This window comes from Meleagris gallopavo, chromosome 5, assembly GCF_905368555.1.
Source record: "Meleagris gallopavo chromosome 5, MGAL_WU_HG_1.1, whole genome shotgun sequence".
In the NCBI taxonomy this organism is placed as follows: domain Eukaryota; kingdom Metazoa; phylum Chordata; class Aves; order Galliformes; family Phasianidae; genus Meleagris; species Meleagris gallopavo.
Genome location: NC_139408.1, coordinates 44,876,339 through 44,885,460, shown reverse-complemented (window position 1 = coordinate 44,885,460; position 9,122 = coordinate 44,876,339). Strand labels below are relative to the sequence as shown.

Genomic DNA, 9,122 nt, shown 5'->3' with positions numbered 1-9,122 from the left:
TCCAGCTTGCTGAATATTATCAGCCATGAGAATTAATGAGATTTTTGACCCGTACATGAAACTGTTATCTCAGACCCTCCCATATACAGAAGTATGGTACTGAGTTGTTCTAGAGAGCAAAAATGATTTGATTTACTTAAGTGGTTTCTTACTCTAATAAATCTGTGTCATGTATTATTAGTCACGTTCTCTGGTTCAGAAAACAGTGATCTTACAGGAAGAGTGGCTGATATATTTTGAACACAACAGTCCAGGTGCACCTTTATTCCAAGAAAAAGTAGCAAGTGTGGTGGAGAAAAGCCACAAACCCTTTCACTACTAACACTTTCTGTCACTCAGGTGTGCGAAATGCTAATTCACAATGCTGGGAGGAAGAAGGAAGAGGGAAAGCAGCACACGTTTACTTCTGGGTTATTATATGTTTAAGCGTGAACAATAAAGCTGGAATCTGTGGTCTGCCTGTAATGAGCTCACAGCAGTTTGGAAGCACGAAGAGCAAAGCTCACACTTATATAAGCAGCTTAAGGAAGTCTTGAGGACAAAGAACGCGTGCTGATAAACCACCTCCACCGGTGTACCTTACAACCAACGCACAAAACCCGCCAACCAACCGAAGCTACATCTGCAGACGCGGGGAAAGGGCTGCTGAAAGGAAAGAAACGTGTCTCCCCAAACCGGGCCACTGCTTCCCGTCACAGCACCGCGGCCCACCACGCTCCATTCTGCCGCGTGCCAAGCCATGACCAGAAGCAGGGGCTGAATGGAACCCGCGTGAGCTCCCCAAATAACGTCTTCTGGTGGTTTTGCGCGGGTCTTCACGCCCCACACGTAGCATCCCCGTCAGCAGAGAGTAGCACGGGGCACCGCCGCCCTCCCCTTTCTCCCCGCACCACAGCCGCAACAGGGCAAGCGCAGCCCAACGGCACCTCGTTCGGCCCCACCACCACGACCGCCCTACCCAGGCGCTGCCCCCCCTCAACCCCACCCCTCCCGCGGACCACGTGGCCCGGGCTCCGCAGCGCTGCCGCGCGTGCGCCGTGCCCGCTCCCCCTGCCCGGCCGAGGCAGGGGCTCTGAATCAAAATGGCGGCGGCCGGAGCGGGGCCGGGAGGGAGCGGGTGGCGCTGAGCGGGGAGGATGGCGGCCGCGAACGGCTGCCGGAGGTGAGGTGCCGCGGGGAGCCGCGCGAGGGTAGGCGGGCAGGGAGGAGGGCCGAGCTCGGTGTCACGGTGGGGGAGGGCACGAGGTGAGATCGCCGATCACCCCCCAGCGGGGGCTCCCGGGGCCGGGACGTAGCGCCGCGCTCCGGCCACGGTCGGGCTTTCCCCGAGGCTGCCTCGTCGCGCTGTGCGGGCCCGCGGGGTCCTCGCTGTGGGGGAAGCGGCCCTTCTCGTAGCCGTGCGAGCCAGCGAGCGGGGCGGACTTGGCCCGCGGGTAGCCCCGGGCTGGAGCGCGGGGGTCCGGCCCTAAGGCCGCTCCTGAGCGGCGCTGCCGCCGCCGTACGGGTTCGGGCCCCGCGGTGTTGGAGTGCGGAACTCGGTCCGACGGCAGCCGTGCCCCAGCGGCTCCCGGACCCGCGCCGGGGTTTCCCCGCTGTCTCGCCCGGCTCAGCCCTTCGCGTCCTGCTCCCGTTCCTGTGTTGTTCCTGAGGAAACTTGCAGGGCTCGGTGCGCTGTGCCTCTGGAATATTCCTGCTGCGAGTGGGATAGGGTCCTGTGTGGGTTCGTGCCTCCGCTTGCTCGCCCCTAACATCTCTTCTGAGGCCATCGGGTGAAAGAGGACACACAAGTGAAGAGCTAATATGAAATACAGTGGAAAGGTCACAAAATGCTTATTGAGGCCATGATTTACGCGTTTACTTTGTGTGAGAATTTAGCCCTGAGAATGCAGCGTTGCTTGACGATTTGCTCCAAGTCAGTGTAACATAATACACACATCTGAAGCATTTGGCAGATGCGCCGTTGAGATGTGGTCACTTCAGGTTTTACCACATATTGCATGCTCTGCTCCCTTTTAGAATAGAGGGAAATAAAAATAGAATTTTGAGTGTAAAAATTTCAGTGCTTATAACTTTGTTGAGGCTCTGAGCAGCTCTGTGACTTAAAGCTTCACCGGCATTGTCTGAAAGATGTTGAGGAGAACTATTCTTCTGAGTCTTCTTTATGGCTTCAGAGTGAACCTTAGACCACGTTCTCCATTTCTCCATGTTAATGTGCTGCTTTTTGTGAGGAAGGGGATTCCTGTTTAGATCCCTCTCTACTTGAGCCTTTTGATTTAAGAAAGCAGGACAAATATTTCCTTCTTCCTGCTCTCCTTTGGGTGTGGAACAAGTGTCTCTTATTTAGTAGTATGCAGGCTTTGTTGACTGTATAGTTTAAAATGAAGATAATGTACTGTAAAGGTATGGCTTGTGATGTTCTCCCCCTTCACGGAATGACTTATGCTAAGTTGTCTTAGTTGATCAATGGCAATGTAAGCGATCCTTGTAAGAACTTGCTACTTTATTACATCTAATAACTTTGTATAAACTTCACATCGGTTCATTCTTACACGTGAATCTATGTCTTGGTGAATACAGCTTGTTTCTTCAGTTACAGTATTAAGCTGCCGATTACTGTCTGTTTTTGTTCAGGTTAGTTAGACTTCCACAGCTGAACTGCATTCAGGTCATCTCAGAAATAGAGGTGAATGTTTCTCGTAGAATGTACAGCCAGTATCTGTTTCTCTTCTTTGTAGGTAAGGGGGAAGAAAGTATTGAATACTTTATGTTTTGGCTCGGCTGTGCTAACCATTGTTTTTCTTGCTTTCAACCAAGCCAGTATATGAATGAGCTTGATTCTCTGATCTAATTTGGTGTGTTTAAGCATACAAGGAGCACATACATGAATCATCTTGGTTAGCTTTTTGTGGCATTATTCTAACTGCTGGTTTTTTAAAATCATTTTGTCCTAATAATGTGAGGGGAGCTTTCTTCATACTTCTAGATTCCTTGCTGAGTCATAGATACAGTAGTGTTGTAATGCTTATAGTTGGCATTGACTTATTTGCAAAGAGTCATACATGAAAGAATTATTTTTATAAGTGTTCCTGGAAGACTTGTGTGAACTTGTCATTGCATTTTTATTTCTTTTTTTTTTATCCTGGTTTTTAAGCTTGTCTGGGATGCTCAGAACTTTTCGTTATGGAGGCACATTGCTCATTCTTTAACTAGAGTACAATTTGCTGCCTTTGCAGGCAGCTGTTTGAATATAATTCAATGGAGCTGTCAGAGCTTGATGAATAGACTAACAAAACAGGGAGCTTGGCTTTGAAAGAAGCTTTTCAAGTTGCTGCATACCTGGTATCAGGTTTACACCTGTCTGATAGTTACTGATGGTAACTAACCCAGTGGCTTTGATAGTGTCTTCCTCTGTCCTCCTTTGCAGGTTGCAATGGTGCTGTGGTAGCTTGTATGTAGTCCTGTGCCTGGCTGTAGCAGGATGAGTAATGCTGGCTAACCCTGGTGCTGTACTAGTGTGTGGTCCTGATGTGTTGAACCATGTATAAGAAAAAGCAGATGTGCTTTGATAGCCCCACAGTGATGACAGAGGCAATTGTGGCTGCCTTGCAGAATCAAAAAGACACAACATCCTATGGACGTCCCACATGGAATAACGTGAACTACATGCAGTCCACCTTCTGAAGAAGAAATAAGTGTTCTTACTACTGATAAAAATCTGAGTGCTCTTGTGGCAAATCCTGATAGAAAACTTCTAGGTTCAGTCTTGTTTCTGAACGTATTTACATTAATTTTTGTATCTATTATTAGATCACTGACTTGTAACACTTTCTCAAACAACAGGACTAGAAAACCTGTTGTGCAGACTTCTAGTGCAGACTGGGAATCCTTGTTCAGATCTAAGTTTCCAGTGAGTCATATAATTACTATATCTCGGTTTCATTACCCAAGCTCTTTCAAGAATGAGGCTTATTAGTGTATCTTTGAGTAGAAGCAACTATAGATTTTTAGAGCATTATGTCCTTTGTTGCTTACCAGTGTGCCTAAATTATGGTATGAAGGGACTGCGGATGCAGAGTTCACTGGTCTTAGTTTTTGTGCCTATTTAGTCTGTCCTGCACATCTCCCAAGCAGGATGCCAGTTGTAATGATGTCTTCTGCATAATGAATGGGTGCTAGGAGATCTGAAGTGTTTTATGTAAACCATAGACAGTCAGCCCTCACAGTCTTGGTGAGAGCAGAAATGGGCAAGAAGAAAAATGGATGGGAAGGAGTTGAATGCCGATGGTGGTTTATACGAGACATTTTGTAGCTTATTGTCTAAAGTTCTGAGCAGCTTTAGCATCATTTTCAATATGTTGTTATTTCCTGTCTTTTGCTTTGTTGTTGTTTCTGTTTCTTGTTCATTTCCAGTGTTCCGGCATGAGGTGGTCATGTCAGAGATGCTACCTGCAACCAGGGTGATCTGTATGTTCCCAATTTCTTGTCCTGGGGACTAGAGCAGAGCACTTTCTTGTTTTTTTGGGATGCGTGTGAGGTTCTACATGTTTAGCTCAAACGTTTGTCCACAGCCGCTTTTTCCTGCTTCCGGCAGTCTCTTCAGCTGCATTGGTGAAGCTGTTTACAGGGCTTCATTCTGAAACTGATATCTGAAAAATAAACGACTAAAATACAAAACAGCTTTAGATAAGGCCCTAGATCTGGGGCATCATATTTCTGTGGAAAGCTTGCTTGTTTCCATGGTGTAGAGGCAAGGCCAGGTAGGTAATGTGGTAGTGGGACTGTGCCTCAGGCATGTTGGGTTGAAGTACGTGTGTAACTAGATACTCAGATCTAAATCCAATTTGCTTACTTCATTGTGTGCAAGTGCTGTAGAACATTATGCCACGCAGCGCTGTGTACTTCAACAGCTTGTGGAACTTGTGAGCTTTCAGATCACTTCTCAGCCTGCTGAAGTTTTTCTGATGTCTGTAGATTTAAATTATTTCTCTAAATGGAAAATAGGAATTACCATGTTTTACCAGAGTGATTTAACATCCAAAATATTTTAACAGCAGTCAAACCTGATTAGGTAGAAACAACCCTTAGTATGATGAGTGTGGAGGGGAAAATTGGATGGGTGACAGTCAAGGGTAATATTTTTCCAGATTGGTTTCTTAAGTTTCAGAAGTATTTTCAGGAGATCTTGTTTTGTTTTTCAAATTTGATGTTCAAATACTACCTGTTATCCATGTGTCCATTTGCTTGGTAAGTCCTGTTTGATCTTCGTGCACAAATATTGTCTGGGTTCTCGCTTTGTGTTCTGTATAGTGTTCATACTTCACTGTTCAGTTGTTCCTGTATATGAGGGATGGGATATTTTATCTGTGCTTCTTTGCTTTTCTTACCTGTACTGGACTGACAACGCTATTTGATATTACAAACAGTAGATTTTTGTTTTAATCTCAAGAATCTCTTTCTAGTGCTGCTGTTAGTGCTAGACCTTAACTGCCCTCTTTGATATGGGATTAAAAGACTTGGGGCTTTTAAGATGAATCTCCCTTTCCTGATGTTCTTCATCATTTCAAGTCTTAACCATCTTCCACTGGGAAGTATTTTAGGCATGGATCAAGCTACTTAAGAGCATGTGAGATCCTGCTCTAACGTGGAAGCCTTGTCCAAAGTTAGTTAAAGTTGTTGCACTGTAAAGCCACTTCATGCTTCTGCGATGGGAAATATGACAAACAGAAAAGGTTTACTTGGAACAATTTAATGGCTATTGCTTGATCTTCTAGTTACGCATTTTGTGAGAGGACTCCTTTCTTACAATCCAGTGCTGAGATTTGAATTAAAGTTTGGAATACAAGGAGCAAGAATATCTGTCTTATGAAAGCATGATACCATAGGAAAGTTGCACCTCTTCGCATATAGGTCAGTGTTTTATGAATGACTTGGTAGACTACTTTGCAGTAGGAAGAAATTGGAATGCTGCTTTGCTTATCATTTGCTACACAGAGTGTCTTTACTGTAGTGAAATATGTAAAACACTTCAGTGATGGGTAGGTTATTCTAATTGCTTTTACAATAATCAGTATAATTGATTAAAGTTCCTTTTCATATTATTTTCCTGACACTAAAATTGGAAGCTGCTTGGGAGCTGAAGAAAAAATCTTTTAAATTAATAAATCTGATCAGAAACCAGTTAGCACAAGCCCAGAAAATATCACCTACCTTATTATTCTTACCCTTTTGATTCTCTGCTTTTTGTTTTTCGGAGTGATTCTTAATGTGGATAGGTGATAAAAGAGGTTCCTTGGCTGCTGGAACTAAAGAACCAGGTTTGCTGTCGCTTTCATGCTCTTTGACTTTGTCAAAGAAGATGCAAGCCCTCTTTGAAGCCTTCCTGATGCTAGGATTATAGTGCTCATCTGTGTAGATTCTGTATTTTTTTAATAGGAGTCTGTGCTGAAGCTCTTTATACAATTGGAAGCATTTAGAGGATTTCTCATCTACTCAGATGTTTGCTTTCTTAAAATATGTCGAAGGCAAACTACTTCAGAACCTGCTTGTGATATTTAGCTGGATGACCAGAGCATTTCACTGGAACGGGTTGCTCAGAGAGGTTGTAGATGCCCCATCCCTGGATGCATTCAAGGCTAGGCTGAATGTGGCTCTGGGCAGCCTGGTCTGGTGGTTGGTGACCCTGCACATAGTAGGGGGGGTTGAAAGTAGATGATCATTATGGTCCTTTTCAATCCAGATTCTGTGATTTCCTTTGGAGAAGGGAGGGTTATAGACATGCACAAAGTGAAACTTTCTATTTTCCGTTAAAAAAAAAAAAAAAAAAGGCTGATCACATACAGAATTGTGTTAAAGGTTGATGCCTTATACCTTAGCCTATCCTGTAATGGGCATCTCAGTTTCAGATGTCTGAAGATGTGAAATAAATACCTCTGTCCACGTTATAGAGATTTTTCAAGTTTATAGGTTCCTGGATTATTATTATTTTTTTTTTTAAGTAATTGTAGTAGTGGTTGCAGTTGAAAGACATAAAATCAAAATCCTTACAGTTTCATTTTAAGTTGGAGATAGCTCATTACAAACTGCTACAGGTATTTGCAGGAAGACTTTTAAGATAGATTTATTGTGCTTCAGGCACTGGCATGGCAGAAAAATGGTGAGTTGACAAAATGTGCACTGAGAGTTTGTATTATTCAGTATAGTTATGGCCTTGATACCGATTAAGGAGGAATCTAAGCTGTGTCTGTATTCCTCACCACCTGAAAGGCTACATTTGGCACTGCTAAACTGAATGCAAGCACCGTAGTGTCTACAGAGGAATGTACGTGAGGAAATTAGGAGCTGCTGTTCAGTGTTATGGTAAGTCTCCCCCCAGTGCTCACCCCAGCCCACATGTAATAAGTGTCTCTGTCTCTTCTGTGCTTTATTTTCTGTGCAAGTTTTGAGTACTTAGCTTATCTAAACTTTGGATAGGAATGTGTGTTTAGTGCCTTAGCAGAGTTGAGATGTGAAATTCTAAGTTTTTAAATCAAAGGTGACATTTAAGACAATTTTCTCTCTTTTGAAAACATGACATAGATTGGCTCAGACAATGTACCTGCTGCTTCTTGATCATTGAATCTGCAGGTTTTAGTTCTTTATTGAATGCTTTTGGAAACATACATTTGGACTTGAAATACCAGAATAACTTTTTAGTTTACTAAGGCTGTTATACAGTACAAGATTATCCCCTCTATAATGGTGCTTTGTAGTTGAAGATGTGAACCTGGAGACTTGGTAATTCTTGGTGAAGTGACTCAGATATGTTTCTGCACTGGATCAAAACAGCTGCTGCTTTAAGTAATTGAATTTAAACTTAAAAAAGAAAATTAAATTCTTGCTGTAACCTGGGCTCTTTATTAAGCTGCTTTTCAGGCTTGAATTACAAGGTTCAAGCAGTAATACTCAGAACTATAGTCCTAAATCAGACTTTCCAAAAGACCTGTCTGTACTGCTTAAGGCTTCCATTTTAAGGAAAATACTGTTTGTTTGGCCTTGCTGTGTGTTTATCAAGATGGTTTAGTTTCTTTGAGAATATCTAAAGTAATTCTGTTAGTGTGTAAGTTACACATTTCATTATTGGCTCAAAAATTACCAGTCTGGAGTAACAGGCTTGTGATGATGTACTTCTCCTCTATCAACCTTAGGGATCTTTCCATTTCTACTCTGCTTACCTCCTCCCCTCATTCTGATTTATTTTAGCTCCCAACTTTATTTTTCTGAAGAGCTAACTTAGAAAATGACACCTTATGACTAGGTTTTATCTTCATCAAGGCTGAAGCGTATTAAGACTTTGGTGATTCTCAGCAGTCTTGAGAATGCTTATTTAAACATCTTGTGAATTTGAGTTTCATCTGTGGTTTAAATTTGGAAGGAAATGTAATTTGTTTTTTTTCTATATATATCTGTATAGATAGATGTGTATGTACAAGGTACGTATGTTGACAGTTGATTAGAATAGTCATTTGGGTACAGTTGGAAGTAAGACTGCTACTGCTTTTTTTTTTTTTTTGATATACTGATGAAATCTTCAAATGTGGGAAGAACTGAAGAATGTTTGATAAGTGTAGCATGCGCTGGCAAAGGCTCTTCTTTCTGTACTTCTTAATTTGAATATGCAGGAATAGTAGTATCCAGGAAAAAAGGGTGAACTTTCTCGTAAAATGAGATGAAGAATAAAAGGTTGTTTTAATGAAATACCTCCTCTGAGTACACACCAGCAGTTTTGCTTTTCTATATTTTCTGATTCATTTTTTAGGAGAATCTTACTTTTGTGATCTTCTAGGGCAGCTTAAAAGTTTAGTTTTTATGAAAGGAGAGAGAAGAGTTAAGGCATATCAGCAGAGTGCTCAAAGGGCAAGTTTGCTTTAACAAATAGTTAAACAAAAAACATACAACCTCTTGTAACTGCCATCTTAATGCCTGTACCTGTGAGCAATACTTGTATTGTGATTTGTACAAACGGGTGTGAGATCACCACCTAAGTTGTGTTTTGATACTTGAAAAATATCTAGGGAGGGGAAAAAAGAAATTAAAATAGCTTGTGGGCTTGACCTGGAATATCAGACTTCCCCAAAGCATCATTA

At 42.6% G+C, this 9,122-nt stretch overlaps 1 protein-coding gene across 2 annotated transcripts in view; it reads left to right on the top strand.

Annotated features, from left to right (window-relative positions):
• Positions 1–986: 986 nt before the first annotated feature.
• BTBD7 (BTB domain containing 7) overlaps positions 987–9,122 on the top strand; it is a 51,354-nt gene continuing 43,218 nt past the window's right edge. The window contains exon 1 of one of the 2 annotated variants that reach the window (XM_085225527.1): positions 987–1,162. The gene's annotated coding sequence lies outside the window, so the exon portion shown is untranslated. The remainder of the gene's footprint in view (positions 1,163–9,122) is intronic. The other variant, XM_085225528.1, reaches the window with a different exon arrangement.